At 39.0% G+C, this 12,974-nt stretch overlaps 11 non-coding genes across 11 annotated transcripts; all 11 read right to left on the reverse strand.

Annotated features, from left to right (window-relative positions):
• Positions 1 to 207: 207 nt before the first annotated feature.
• On the reverse strand, positions 208 to 398 carry LOC144723846 (U2 spliceosomal RNA). The gene has a single exon (XR_013586371.1). It is a non-coding gene; the product is annotated as a U2 spliceosomal RNA (small nuclear RNA).
• A 1,056-nt stretch (positions 399 to 1,454) lies between these two features.
• On the reverse strand, positions 1,455 to 1,645 carry LOC144723839 (U2 spliceosomal RNA). Its single transcript, XR_013586366.1, has one exon. It is a non-coding gene; the product is annotated as a U2 spliceosomal RNA (small nuclear RNA).
• Positions 1,646 to 2,702: 1,057 nt separating this feature from the next.
• On the reverse strand, positions 2,703 to 2,893 carry LOC144723752 (U2 spliceosomal RNA). Its single transcript, XR_013586278.1, has one exon. It is a non-coding gene; the product is annotated as a U2 spliceosomal RNA (small nuclear RNA).
• A 1,057-nt stretch (positions 2,894 to 3,950) lies between these two features.
• Positions 3,951 to 4,141, reverse strand: LOC144723779 (U2 spliceosomal RNA). Its single transcript, XR_013586304.1, has one exon. It is a non-coding gene; the product is annotated as a U2 spliceosomal RNA (small nuclear RNA).
• A 1,056-nt stretch (positions 4,142 to 5,197) lies between these two features.
• LOC144723823 (U2 spliceosomal RNA) lies at positions 5,198 to 5,388 on the reverse strand. The gene has a single exon (XR_013586349.1). It is a non-coding gene; the product is annotated as a U2 spliceosomal RNA (small nuclear RNA).
• Positions 5,389 to 6,447: 1,059 nt separating this feature from the next.
• Positions 6,448 to 6,638, reverse strand: LOC144723787 (U2 spliceosomal RNA). The gene has a single exon (XR_013586314.1). It is a non-coding gene; the product is annotated as a U2 spliceosomal RNA (small nuclear RNA).
• Positions 6,639 to 7,695: 1,057 nt separating this feature from the next.
• LOC144723785 (U2 spliceosomal RNA) lies at positions 7,696 to 7,886 on the reverse strand. Its single transcript, XR_013586311.1, has one exon. It is a non-coding gene; the product is annotated as a U2 spliceosomal RNA (small nuclear RNA).
• A 906-nt stretch (positions 7,887 to 8,792) lies between these two features.
• LOC144723786 (U2 spliceosomal RNA) lies at positions 8,793 to 8,983 on the reverse strand. Its single transcript, XR_013586312.1, has one exon. It is a non-coding gene; the product is annotated as a U2 spliceosomal RNA (small nuclear RNA).
• Positions 8,984 to 10,040: 1,057 nt separating this feature from the next.
• Positions 10,041 to 10,231, reverse strand: LOC144723829 (U2 spliceosomal RNA). The gene has a single exon (XR_013586356.1). It is a non-coding gene; the product is annotated as a U2 spliceosomal RNA (small nuclear RNA).
• Positions 10,232 to 11,288: 1,057 nt separating this feature from the next.
• On the reverse strand, positions 11,289 to 11,479 carry LOC144723759 (U2 spliceosomal RNA). The gene has a single exon (XR_013586284.1). It is a non-coding gene; the product is annotated as a U2 spliceosomal RNA (small nuclear RNA).
• A 1,058-nt stretch (positions 11,480 to 12,537) lies between these two features.
• LOC144723795 (U2 spliceosomal RNA) lies at positions 12,538 to 12,728 on the reverse strand. Its single transcript, XR_013586322.1, has one exon. It is a non-coding gene; the product is annotated as a U2 spliceosomal RNA (small nuclear RNA).
• Between the last annotated feature and the right edge of the window lie 246 nt (positions 12,729 to 12,974).

Below are 12,974 nucleotides of genomic sequence, written 5' to 3' on the forward strand. Positions count from 1 at the left end.
TACTTCTTGACCCACACCGACTGGATAGCTGTGAAAATAGTTTGATAGATTTTTGAAATTTGACAGCTATCCAGGGCACAAATGAGAAGATGGAGGGGACTGGTAACAAAACAGGAGAGAACGCACCCAATTACGGACAAACAGCGGAAATGGGGTTTGCAAACCCAACATAGTCTACTTTTGTTTGATGATATTCCTCCCCCAGCAGCGAGGTGCACCATTCCCGGAGAAACTGCAATACCGGGTTGATGCGCGGAGTGGACGGAGCAAGCCCCTATTCCATCTCCCTGTCCCAAAAATCAATTTAATATAAGGTACCACAATGTGGTACGTATCAGATATTAAACTGATAAGAACAGATACTACACTTGATCTTAGCCAAAAGTCCGAGAAGCGATAACACACACTTGCCAGTGGTGGAGATTACATACGCCAAAACTCTCTCTACACCATGGGGCCTCCACCCGTTACTTCGCACAATAAATACCGACTTATAGCTTTCGTGGCTGCAGGAATTCATATTCTTTGGGCATTTCGGTAAAGTCATGTAGATAGGTTCAAAGAAAATATCAAAAAATAAGAAAAAACTACTTTGTTATTTTTAACACCATGGCACATGCGGAATGGTCGTGGTAACTTATTGTGCGAATATTATTTGGGTCTTTCGGTAAAGTCACATAGATAGGTTCAAAGAAAATAACAAAAATTGCAAAAAAATACTTTACGTGACTTTACCAAAGAATATGCGCAGAAGTTATCACGACCATTCCGCATGTGCCATGGTGTTAAGAGATACGGAATATTAAACAAGCATCAGTCACGCACACGGCCATTCATGTTTGAAACCGGGACAAAATCTCAATTTCTGCAAAAGGCTTTGGCACACCCAGAAATAATTAAACCGAGTTTGTTTCTGCCAACAAACGAGGAAGTTCTTAGGTGCAAGTGTAATTGCTTCAGAGAATTATAATCTGAAAATGCTAATATAATAATACAAATTGTACGACCAATACATATGAATGAAAAAAAACTATCGAAAAAATATCGTTCGTTAATAAACACTGTCCCTAAAGGAAGGTATAGTAAAATTTCAGCCTAAGGCATTTCTACCTAGCACATGAAGCAAGATAGACTAAGATAGGTAAATTACGGAATTATGGGCAATACTGCGTTATGAAGACGTAACAAACAGAGCAGTACAGGATAAAACAAACGGTTTGTAAATAAGTGCATTTGCATATGACATATTACTTCTTGACCCACACCGACTGGATACCTGTGAAAAGAGTTTGATAGATTTTTGAAATTTGACAGCAATCCAGGGCACAACTGAGAAGATGGACAGGACTGGTAACAAACAGGAGAGAACGCACCCAATTACGGACAAACAGCGGAAATGGGGTTTGCAAACCCAACATAGTCTACTTTTGTTTGATGATATCCCTCCCCCAGCAGGGAGGTGCACCATTCCCGGAGAAACTGCAATACCGGGTTGATGCGCGGAGTGGACGGAGCAAGCCCCTATTCCATCTCCCTGTCCCAAAAATCAATTTATTATAAGGTACCACAATGTGGTACGTATCAGATATTAAACTGATAAGAACAGATACTACACTTGATCTTTGCCAAAAGGCCGAGAAGCGATAACACACATTTGCCAGTGGTGGAGATTACATACGCCAAGACTCTCTCTACACCATGGGGCCTCCACCCGTTACTACGCACAATAAATACTGACTTAAAGCTTTCGTGACTGCAGGAATTCATATTCTTTGGGCCTTTCGGTAAAGTCATGTAGACAGGTTCAAAGAAAATATCAAAAAATTACAAAAAACTACTTTGTTATTTTTAACACCATGGCACATGCGGAATGGTCGTGGTAACTTATTGTGCGAATATTATTTGGGTCTTTCGGTAAAGTCACATAGATAGGTTCAAAGAAAATAACAAAAATTACAAAAAAATACTTTACGTGACTTTACCAAAGAATATGTGCAGAAGTTATCACGACCATTCCGCATGTGCCATGGCGTTAAGAGATACGGAATATTAAACAAGCATCAGTCACGCACACGGCCATTCATATTTGAAACCGGGACAAAATCTCAATTTCTGCAAAAGGCTTTGGCACACCCAGAAATAATTAAACCGAGTTTGTTTCTGCCAACAAACGAGGAAGTTCTTAGGTGCAATTGTAATTGATTCAGAGAATCAGAATCTGAAAATGCTAATTTAATAATACAAATTGTACGACCAATACATATGAATGAAAAAAAACTATCGAAAAAATATCGTTCGTTAATAAACACTGTCCCTAAAGGAAGGTATAGTAAAATTTCAGCCTAAGTCCTTTCTACATAGCACATGAAGCAAGATAGACTAAGATAGGTAAATTACGGAATTATGGGCAATACTGCGTTATGAAGACGTAACAAACAGAGCAGTACAGGATGAAACAAACTGTTTGTATATAAGTGCATGTGCATATGACATATTACTTCTTGACCCACACCGACTGGATAGCTGTGAAAATAGTTTGATAGATTTTTGAAATTTGACAGCTATCCAGGGCACAAATGAGAAGATGGAGGGGACTGGTAACAAAACAGGAGAGAACGCACCCAATTACGGACAAACAGCGGAAATGGGGTTTGCAAACCCAACATAGTCTACTTTTGTTTGATGATATTCCTCCCCCAGCAGAGAGGTGCACCATTCCCGGAGAAACTGCAATACCGGGTTGATGCGCGGAGTGTACGGAGCAAGCCCCTATTCCATCTCCCTGTCCCAAAAATCAATTTAATATAAGGTACCACAATGTGGTACGTATCAGATATTAAACTGATAAGAACAGATACTACACTTGATCTTAGCCAAAAGGCCGAGAAGCGATAACACACACTTGCCAGTGGTGGAGATTACATACGCCAAGACTGTCTCTACACCATGGGGCCTCCACCCGTTACTACGCACAATAAATACTGACTTAAAGCTTTCGTGACTGCAGGAATTCATATTCTTTGGGCCTTTCGGTAAAGTCATGTAGATAGGTTCAAAGAAATATAAAAAAACTAACAAAAAACTACTTTGTTATTTTTAACACCATGGCACATGCGGAATGGTCGTGGTAACTTATTGTGCGAATATTATTTGGGTCTTTCGGTAAAGTCACATAGATAGGTTCAAAGAAAATAACAAAAATTACAAAAAAATACTTTACGTGACTTTACCAAAGAATATGCGCAGAAGTTATCCTGACCATTCCGCATGTGCCATGGTGTTAAGAGATACGGAATATTAAACATGCATCAGTCACGCACACGGCCATTCATGTTTGAAACCGGGACAAAATCTCAATTTCTGCAAAAGGCTTTGGCACACCCAGAAATAATTAAACCGAGTTTGTTTCTGCCAACAAACGAGGAAGTTCTTAGGTGCAAGTGTAATTGATTCAGAGAATTAGAATCTGAAAATGCTAATTTAATAATACAAATTGTACGACCAATACATATGAATGAAAAAAAACTATCGAAAAAATATCGTTCGGTAATAAACACTGTCCCTAAAGGAAGGAATAGTACAATTTCAGCCTAAGTCCTTTCTACATAGCACATGAAGCAAGATAGACTAAGATAGGTAAATTACGGAATTATGGGCAATACTGCGTTATGAAGACGTAACAAACAGAGCAGTACAGGATGAAACAAACTGTTTGTATATAAGTGCATGTGCATATGACATATTACTTCTTGACCCACACCGACTGGATACCTGTGAAAATAGTTTGATAGATTTTTGAAATTTGACAGCTATCCAGGGCACAAATGAGAAGATGGAGGGGACTGGTAACAAAACAGGAGAGAACGCACCCAATTACGGACAAACAGCGGAAATGGGGTTTGCAAACCCAACATAGTCTACTTTTGTTTGATGATATTCCTCCCCCAGCAGGGAGGTGCACCATTTCCGGAGAAACTGCAATACCGGGTTGATGCGCGGAGTGGACGGAGCAAGCCCCTATTCCATCTCCCTGTGCCAAAAATCTATTTAATATAAGGTACCACAATGTGGTACGTATCAGATATTAAACTGATAAGAACAGATACTACACTTGATCTTAGCCAAAAGGCCGAGAAGCGATAACACACACTTGCCAGTGGTGGAGATTACATACGCCAAAATTATCTATACACCATGGGGCCTCCACCCGTTACTACGCACAATAAATACTGACTTATGCTTTCGTGACTGCAGGAATTCATATTCTTTGGGCCTTTCGGTAAAGTCATGTAGATAGGTTCAAAGAAAATATCAAAAATAAGAAAAAACTACTTTGTTATTTTTAACACCATGGCACATGCGGAATGGTCGTGGTAACTTATTGTGCGAATATTATTTGGGTCTTTCGGTAAAGTCACATAGATAGGTTCAAAGAAAATAACAAAAATTACAAAAAAATACTTTACGTGACTTTACCAAAGAATATGCGCAGAAGTTATCACGACCATTCCGCATGTGCCATGGCGTTAAGAGATACGGAATATTAAACAAGCATCAGTCACGCACACGGCCATTCATATTTGAAACGGGGACAAAATCTCAATTTCTGCAAAAGGCTTTGGCACACCCAGAAAAAATTAAACCGAGTTTGTTTCTGCCAACAAACGAGGAAGTTCTTAGGTGCAATTGTAATTGATTAAGAGAATTAGAATCTGAAAATGCTAATATAATAATACAAATTGTACGACCAATACATATGAATGAAAAAAAACTATCGAAAAAATATCGTTCGTTAATAAACACTGTCCCTAAAGGAAGGTATAGTAAAATTTCAGCCTAAGGCCTTTCTACATAGCACATGAAGCAAGATAGACTAAGATAGGTAAATTACGGAATTATGGGCAATACTGCGTTATGAAGACGTAACAAACAGAGCAGTACAGGATAAAACAAACTGTTTGTATATAAGTGCATGTGCATATGACATATTACTTATTGACCCACACTGACTGGGATACCTGTGAAAATAGTTTGATAGATTTTTGAAATTTGACAGCTATCCAGGGCACAAATGAGAAGATGGAGGGGACTGGTAACAAAACAGGAGAGAACGCACCCAATTACGGACAAACAGCGGAAATGGGGTTTGCAAACCCAACATAGTCTACTTTTGTTTGATGATATCCCTCCCCCAGCAGGGAGGTGCACCATTTCCGGAGAAACTGCATTACCGGGTTGATGCGCGGAGTGGACGGAGCAAGCCCCTATTCCATCTCCCTGTCCCAAAAATCTATTTAATATAAGGTACCACAATGTGGTACGTATCAGATATTAAACTGATAAGAACAGATACTACACTTGATCTTAGCCAAAAGGCCGAGAAGCGATAACACACACTTGCCAGTGGTGGAGATTACATACGCCAAGACTCTCTCTACACCATGGGGCCTCCACCCGTTACTACGCACAATAAATACTGACTTAAAGCTTTCGTGACTGCATGAATTCATATTCTTTGGGCCTTTCGGTAAAGTCATGTAGATAGGTTCAAAGAAAATATCAAAAAATTACAAAACACTACTTTGTTATTTTTAACACCATGGCACATGCGGAATGGTCGTGGTAACTTATTGTGCGAATATTATTTGGGTCTTTCGGTAAAGTCACATAGATAGGTTCAAAGAAAATAACAAAAATTACAAAAAAATACTTTACGTGACTTTACCAAAGAATATGCGCAGAAGTTATCACGACCATTCCGCATGTGCCATGGCGTTAAGAGATACGGAATATTAAACAAGCATCAGTCACGCACACGGCCATTCATATTTGAAACCGGGACAAAATCTCAATTTCTGCAAAAAGGCTTTGGCACACCCAGAAAAAATTAAACCGAGTTTGTTTCTGCCAACAAACGAGGAAGTTTTTAGGTGCAATTGTAATTGATTAAGAGAATTAGAATCTGAAAATGCTAATATAATAATACAAATTGTACGACCAATACATATGAATGAAAAAAAACTATCGAAAAAATATCGTTCGTTAATAAACACTGTCCCTAAAGGAAGGTATAGTAAAATTTCAGCCTAAGGCATTTCTACATAGCACATGAAGCAAGATAGACTAAGATAGGTAAATTACGGAATTATGGGCAATACTGCGTTATGAAGACGTAACAAACAGAGCAGTACAGGATAAAACAAACTGTTTGTATATAAGTGCATGTGCATATGACATATTACTTCTTGACCCACACCGACTGGATACCTGTGAAAATAGTTTGATAGATTTTTGAAATTTGACAGCTATCCAGGGCACAAATGAGAAGATGGAGGGGACTGGTAACAAAACAGGAGAGAACGCACCCAATTACGGACAAACAGCGGAAATGGGGTTTGCAAACCCAACATAGTCTACTTTTGTTTGATGATATTCCTCCCCCAGCAGGGAGGTAGCACCATTCCCGGAGAAACTGCAATACCGGGTTGATGCGCAGAGTGGACGGAGCAAGCCCCTATTCCATCTCCCTGTCCCAAAAATCAATTTAATATAAGGTACCACAATGTGGTACGTATCAGATATTAAACTGATAAGAACAGATACTACACTTGATCTTAGCCAAAAGGCCGAGAAGCGATAACACACACTTGCCAGTGGTGGAGATTACATACGCCAAGACTCTCTCTACACCATGGGGCCTCCACCCGTTACTACGCACAATAAATACTGACTTAAAGCTTTCGTGACTGCAGGAATTCATATTCTTTGGGCCTTTCGGTAAAGTCATGTAGATAGGTTGAAAGAAAATATCAAAAAATAAGAAAAAACTACTTTGTTATTTTTAACACCATGGCACATGCGGAATGGTCGTGGTAACTTATTGTGCGAATATTATTTGGGTCTTTCGGTAAAGTCACATTGATAGGTTCAAAGAAAATAACAAAAATTACAAAAAAAATACTTTACGTGACTTTACCAAAGAATATGCGCAGAAGTTATCACGACCATTCCGCATGTGCCATGGCGTTAAGAGATACGGAATATTAAACAAGCATCAGTCACGCACACGGCCATTCATATTTGAAACCGGGACAAAATCTCAATTTCTGCAAAAGGCTTTGGCACACCCAGAAAAAATTAAACCGAGTTTGTTTCTGCCAACAAACGAGGAAGTTCTTAGGTGCAATTGTAATTGATTAAGAGAATTAGAATCTGAAAATGCTAACATAATAATACAAATTGTACGACCAATACATATGAATGAAAAAAAAATATCGAAAAAATATCGTTCGTTAATAAACACTGTCCCTAAAGGAAGGTATAGTAAAATTTCAGCCTAAGGCCTTTCTACATAGCACATGAAGCAAGATAGACTAAGATAGGTAAATTACGGAATTATGGGCAATACTGCGTTATGAAGACGTAACAAACAGAGAAGTACAGGATGAAACAAACTGTTTGTATATAAGTGCATGTGCATATGACATATTACTTCTTGACCCACACGACTGGATAGCTGTGAAAATAGTTTGATAGATTTTTGAAATTTGACAGCTATCCAGGGCACAAATGAGAAGATGGAGGGGACTGGTAACAAAACAGGAGAGAACGCACCCAATTACGGACAAACAGCGGAAATGGGGTTTGCAAACCCAACATAGTCTACTTTTGTTTGATGATATCCCTCCCCCAGCAGGGAGGTGCACCATTCCCGGAGAAACTGCAATACCGGGTTGATGCGCGGAGTGGACGGAGCAAGCCCATATTCCATCTCCCTGTCCCAAAAATCTATTTAATATAAGGTACCACAATGTGGTACGTATCAGATATTAAACTGATAAGAACAGATACTACACTTGATCTTAGCCAAAAGGCCGAGAAGCGATAACACACACTTGCCAAGACTCTCTCTACACCATGGGGCCTCCACCCGTTACTACGCACAATAAATACTGACTTAAAGCTTTCGTGACTGCAGGAATTCATATTCTTTGGGCCTTTCGGTAAAGTCATGTAGATAGGTTCAAAGAAAATAACAAAAATTACAAAAAAATACTTTACGTGACTTTACCAAAGAATATGCGCAGAAGTTATCACGACCATTCCGCATGTGCCATGGCGTTAAGAGATACGGAATATTAAACAAGCATCAGTCAAGCACATGGCCATTCATATTTGAAACCGGGACAAAATCTCAATTTCTGCAAAAGGCTTTGGCACACCCAGAAATAATTAAACCGAGTTTGTTTCTGCCAACAAACGAGGAAGTTCTTAGGTGCAATTGTAATTGATTCAGAGAATTAGAATCTGAAAATGCTAATTTAATAATACAAATTGTACGACCAATACATATGAATGAAAAAAAACTATCGAAAAAATATCGTGCGTTAATAAACACTGTCCCTAAAGGAAGGTATAGTAAAATTTCAGCCTAAGTCCTTTCTACTTAGCACATGAAGCAAGATAGACTAAGATAGGTAAATTACGGAATTATGGGCAATACTGCGTTATGAAGACGTAACAAACAGAGCAGTATAGGATAAAACAAACTGTTTGTATATAAGTGCATGTGCATATGACATATTACTTCTTGACCCACACGACTGGATAGCTGTGAAAATAGTTTGATAGATTTTTGAAATTTGACAGCTATCCAGGGCACACATGAGAAGATGGAGGGGACTGGTAACAAAACAGGAGAGAACGCACCCAATTACGGACAAACAGCGGAAAAATGGGGTTTGCAAACCCAACATAGTCTACTTTTGTTTGATGATATTCCTCCCCCAGCAGGGAGGTGCACCATTCCCGGAGAAACTGCAATACCGGGTTGATGCGCGGAGTGGACGGAGCAAGCCCCTATTCCATCTCCCTGTCCCAAAAATCTATTTAATATAAGGTACCACAATGTGGTACGTATCAAATATTAAACTGATAAGAACAGATACTACACTTGATCTTAGCCAAAAGGCCGAGAAGCGATAACACACACTTGCCAGTGGCGGAGATTACATACGCCAAGACTCTCTCTACACCATGGGGCCTCCACCAGTTAATTCGCACAATAAATACTGACTTAAAGCTTTCGTGACTGCAGGAATTCATATTCTTTGGGCCTTTCGGTAAAGTCATGTAGATAGGTTCAAAGAAAATATCAAAAAATAAGAAAAAATTACTTTGTTATTTTTAACACCATGGCACATGCGGAATGGTCGTGGTAACTTATTGTGCGAATATTATTTGGGTCTTTCGGTAAAGTCACATAGATAGGTTCAAAGAAAATAACAAAAATTACAAAAAAATACTTTACGTGACTTTTCCAAAGCATATGCGCAGAAGTTATCACGACCATTCCGCATGTGCCATGGCGTTAAGAGATACGGAATATTAAACAAGCACCAGTCACGCACACGGCCACTCATATTTGAAACCGGGACAAAATCTCAATTTCTGCAAAAGGCTTTGGCACACCCAGAAAAAATTAAACCGAGTTTGTTTCTGCCAACAAACGAGGAAGTTCTTAGGTGCAATTGTAATTGATTAAGAGAATTAGAATCTGAAAATGCTAATATAATAATACAAATTGTACGACCAATACATATGAATGAAAAAAAACTATCGAAAAAATATCGTTCGTTAATAAACACTGTCCCTAAAGGAAGGTATAGTAAAATTTCAGCCTAAGGCCTTTCTACATAGCACATGAAGCAAGATAGACTAAGATAGGTAAATTACGGAATTATGGGCAATACTGCGTTATGAAGACGTAACAAACAGAGCAGTACAGGATAAAACAAACTGTTTGTATATAAGTGCATGTGCATATGACATATTACTTCTTGACCCACACCGACTGGATACCTGTGAAAATAGTTTCATAGATTTTTGAAATTTGACAGCTATCCAGGGCACAAATGAGAAGATGGAGGGGACTGGTAACAAAACAGGAGAGAACGCACCCAATTACGGACAAACAGCTGAAATGGGGTTTGCAAACCCAACATAGTCTACTTTTGATCGATGATATTCCTCCCCCAGCAGGGAGGTGCACCATTTCCGGAGAAACTGCAATACCGGGTTGATGCGCAGAGTGGACGGAGCAAGCCCCTATTCCATCTCCCTGTCCCAAAAATCTATTTAATATAAGGTACCACAATGTGGTACGTATCAGATATTAAACTGATAAGAACAGATACTACACTTGATCTTAGCCAAAAGGCCGAGAAGCGATAACACACACTTGCCAGTGGTGGAGATTACATACGCCAAAACTCTCTCTACACCATGGGGCCTCCACCCGTTACTACGCACAATAAATACTGACTTAAAGCTTTCGTGACTGCAGGAATTCATATTCTTTGGGCCTTTCGGTAAAGTCATGTAGATAGGTTCAAAGAAAATATCAAAAAATAAGAAAAAACTACTTTGTTATTTTTAACACCATGGCACATGCGGAATGGTCGTGGTAACTTATTGTGCGAATATTATTTGGGTCTTTCGGTAAAGTCACATAGATAGGTTCAAAGAAAATAACAAAAATTACAGAAAAATACTTTACGTGACTTTACCAAAGAATATGCGCAGAAGTTATCACGACCATTCCGCATGTGCCATGGCGTTAAGAGATACGGAATATTAAACAAGCATCAGTCACGCACACGGCCATTCATATTTGAAACCGGGACAAAATCTCAATTTCTGCAAAAGGCTTTGGCACACCCAGAAAAAATTAAACCGAGTTTGTTTCTGCCAACAATCGAGGAAGTTCTTAGGTGCAATTGTAATTGATTAAGAGAATTAGAATCTGAAAATGCTAATATAATAATACAAATTGTACGACCAATACATATGAATGAAAAAAAACTATCGAAAAAATATCGTTCGTTAATAAACACTGTCCCTAAAAGAAGGTATAGTAAAATTTCAGCCTAAGGCCTTTCTACATAGCACATGAAGCAAGATAGACTAAGATAGGTAAATTACGGAATTATGGGCAATACTGCGTTATGAAGACGTAACAAACAGAGCAGTACAGGATAAAACAAACTGTTTGTATATAAGTGCATGTGCATATGACATATTACTTCTTGACCCACACCGACTGGATACCTGTGAAAATAGTTTGATAGATTTTTGAAATTTGACAGCTATCCAGGGCACAAATGAGAAGATGGAGGGGACTGGTAACAAAACAGGAGAGAACGCACCCAATTACGGACAAACAGCGGAAATGGGGTTTGCAAACCCAACATAGTCTACTTTTGTTTGATGATATTCCTCCCCCAGCAGGGAGGTGCACCATTCCCGGAGAAACTGCAATACCGGGTTGATGCGCAGAGTGGACGGAGCAAGCCCCTATTCCATCTCCCTGTCCCAAAAATCAATTTAATATAAGGTACCACAATGTGGTACGTATCAGATATTAAACTGATAAGAACAGATACTACACTTGATCTTAGCCAAAAGGCCGAGAAGCGATAACACACACTTGCCAGTGGTGGAGATTACATACGCCAAGACTCTCTCTACACCATGGGGCCTCCACCCGTTACTACGCACAATAAATACTGACTTAAAGCTTTCGTGACTGCAGGAATTCATATTCTTTGGGCCTTTCGGTAAAGTCATGTAGATAGGTTGAAAGAAAATATCAAAAAATAAGAAAAAACTACTTTGTTATTTTTAACACCATGGCACATGCGGAATGGTCGTGGTAATTTATTGTGCGAATATTATTTGGGTCTTTCGGTAAAGTCACATTGATAGGTTCAAAGAAAATAACAAAAATTACAAAAAAAATACTTTACGTGACTTTACCAAAGAATATGCGCAGAAGTTATCACGACCATTCCGCATGTGCCATGGCGTTAAGAGATACGGAATATTAAACAAGCATCAGTCACGCACACGGCCATTCATATTTGAAACCGGGACAAAATCTCAATTTCTGCAAAAGGCTTTGGCACACCCAGAAAAAATTAAACCGAGTTTGTTTCTGCCAACAAACGAGGAAGTTCTTAGGTGCAATTGTAATTGATTAAGAGAATTAGAATCTGAAAATGCTAACATAATAATACAAATTGTACGACCAATACATATGAATGAAAAAAAAATATCGAAAAAATATCGTTCGTTAATAAACACTGTCCCTAAAGGAAGGTATAGTAAAATTTCAGCCTAAGGCCTTTCTACATAGCACATGAAGCAAGATAGACTAAGATAGGTAAATTACGGAATTATGGGCAATACTGCGTTATGAAGACGTAACAAACAGAGCAGTACAGGATAAAACAAACTGTTTGTATATAAGTGCATGTGCATATGACATATTACTTCTTGACCCACACCGACTGGATACCTGTGAAAATAGTTTTATAAATTTTTGAAATTTGACAGCTATCCAGGGCACAAATGAGAAGATGGAGGGGACTGGTAACAAAACAGGAGAGAACGCACCCAATTACGGACAAACAGCGGAAATGGGGTTTGCAAACCCAACATAGTCTACTTTTGTTTGATGATATTCCTCCCCCAGCAGGGAGGTGCACCATTTCCGGAGAAACTGCAATACCGGGTTGATGCGCGGAGTGGACGGAGCAAGCCCCTATTCCATCTCCCTGTCCCAAAAATCTATTTAATATAAGGTACCACAATGTGGTACGTATCAGATATTAAACTGATAAGAACAGATACTACACTTGATCTTAGCCAAAAGGCCGAGAAGCGATAACACACACTTGCCAGTGGTGGAGATTACATACGCCAAAACTCTCTCTACACCATGGGGCCTCCACCCGTTACTACGCACAATAAATACTGACTTAAAGCTTTCGTGACTGCAGGAATTCATATTCTTTGGGCCTTTCGGTAAAGTCATGTAGATAGGTTCAAAGAAAATATAAAAAAATAAGAAAAAACTACTTTGTTATTTTTAACACCATGGCACATGCGGATTGGTCGTGGTAACTTATTGT

This window comes from Lampetra planeri, chromosome 18, assembly GCF_965212315.1.
Source record: "Lampetra planeri chromosome 18, kcLamPlan1.2.h2, whole genome shotgun sequence".
Taxonomy (NCBI): Eukaryota; Metazoa; Chordata; class Hyperoartia; order Petromyzontiformes; family Petromyzontidae; genus Lampetra; species Lampetra planeri.